This window comes from Lucilia cuprina, chromosome 4 (assembly GCF_022045245.1).
Source record: "Lucilia cuprina isolate Lc7/37 chromosome 4, ASM2204524v1, whole genome shotgun sequence".
NCBI lineage: Eukaryota > Metazoa > Arthropoda > Insecta > Diptera > Calliphoridae > Lucilia > Lucilia cuprina.
The window spans coordinates 1,813,606-1,815,615 of record NC_060952.1 but is presented as its reverse complement, the minus strand read 5'-3'; the positions used below and the strand labels follow the sequence as shown (position 1 = coordinate 1,815,615).

The 2,010-nt window shown below is 30.1% G+C and overlaps 1 protein-coding gene across 2 annotated transcripts in view; it reads right to left on the bottom strand.

Moving 5' to 3' along the window:
- Positions 1-2,010, bottom strand: part of LOC111690479 — a 150,217-nt gene that overhangs the window by 57,551 nt on the left and 90,656 nt on the right. The window lies entirely within an intron of this gene.

The window sequence follows — 2,010 nt, the reverse complement described above, 5'->3', positions numbered from 1 at the left end:
TTTTTAAACTTTCTGAAAATACTTTCAGACTTTCTGAAAATACTTTCAGACTTTCTGAAAAAACTTACTTACAGCAAAAAAAAGTGTGGAAAAGATGTAGTATTTTCATCACAACAAGTAACCCAAAGTGCTTCAAATTCCGGTGAAAACACTATGAATTTTACATTAGCATGTCATTGGAGGGATGTTGTTCATTTTTTGAAGTATTTAACTAGTTCTAATCCTATATTATGAAGCAGTAAAAATTCTTTGTTTGGATATATTATATGTAGTGATTTTTCTACATCTCTATCTCTGTTTCAATAGGGTTCTCATTTGCTTTATAAAAGCAACAAGTAGCAAAGTATAGTCGGGCATGGCCGACCATATAATACCCTACACCATGACTATATTTTAATTTTTTTAATAAAGAATCTTTTATGTTGAATATTACCATAATTCCAAAATATTTAAGCAAATATTAAGCAAAAATGTCTAAATGAGTCTTTATATAGGTCATATATGGGCCGATCCTCGGTAAATTTGGGAAAAGGATATATTTTTAAATAACAGTTAATTTTGTTGAGTTTCATTGCGATACAAATGGTTACAAGTCAATTTTAGACGTTTAAGACATTTTTTGAAGGGGGGTTTGTATGGGAGCTAGGGTCAAATAAGGGCCGATCCTTACGAAAATCTGCAGTGTCATTTATACTTATATAAGACTTATTTGTGCCAATTTTTAGAGAGATAAAATAATATTTGACGTAATTATGGCATAAAAAGTTCAAATCGGGAGGTACGGTTGTATGGGGGCTAGGTGAAATAATGGACCGATTCCAACCATTTTCAATAGGCTTCGTCCCTGTGCCAAAAAATATGCTTGGTCCTAATTTCATCAAATTATCTTGAAAATTGCGGCCTGTACCTTGCGCACAAGGTTTACATGGACAGCCAGCCAGCCGGACAGACGGACGGACGGACATGTCTTAATCGACTCAAAAAATGATTCTGAATCGATCGGTATACTTTAAGGTGGGTATTGGACCAATATTTTTGTATGTTACAAACATCAGCACAAACTTATAATACCCTCCCCACAATAGTGGTGTAGGGTATAAAAATCGCATTTTTTAGATGCGATTAGCGTGTAAACAGCTGATGCCAAAAAAATTTATACAAGTTTATTAAAAAAAGTTTTTTAAAAAACATTAAATATATTTTTTTTGTTTTAAATATAAGTTTTCATTAATTTTCTTATTACATTTACAACTGCCTTTTTCTTTTTTATAAAACATGCATAGTTTTGTCTTGTACTCAAAGTTACAAATTTATTAACATAGAAAAGCTCAAAGAAAACAATCTACTAAAAAAAACAATTGCACCAAAGTAAAGATACTGAATCCCTGCCACAAATATAATCGACCAATTTAAGAGATAGAAATGTGATCACCAAAGAACAAGAACAAAAACAAATATCTAAAACCAAGCTCCACATTCAAATATTGCAATCGGAAGTAAGTACAACAACAATTGTAAAGTAAGACAAAAAATCAAGATAAAAAACCTACAAGAAAAAACCATTTATAAAATATTAAAATAGTATGCGCTTAAAGCTCTAAACAACTCGAAATATCACTTAAATATGCTCTTATGGGTAAAAATATGCGGTAACAAATCAAAGTCAAAATTAAATTATTTGAAATCATGGCGCACCATGTGGACAATATATTTCTATAATTTCTATAATAATACTATATTATCACTATATTTTAGCGATCTAGGAATTTTTTTTAGCAATCGTCGCATAATTGAAATTTCATACCAAGTTGTTTATTGTTGTTTTAACTAATGATCCAAACAAATGTCCAAAGTTGTACAAAAGTTGTAGCATAGGATTTTTTGTGGTCATACGTTTTAAAACTATTCGTCCCTGATTTGAATATTTGTACTATGTGGTTTTCAACAGTTTTTAGAATAACAAAAGAATAAAAACACTTTAATTTAGCTGTTTTTTTAGTTTTATGGCGA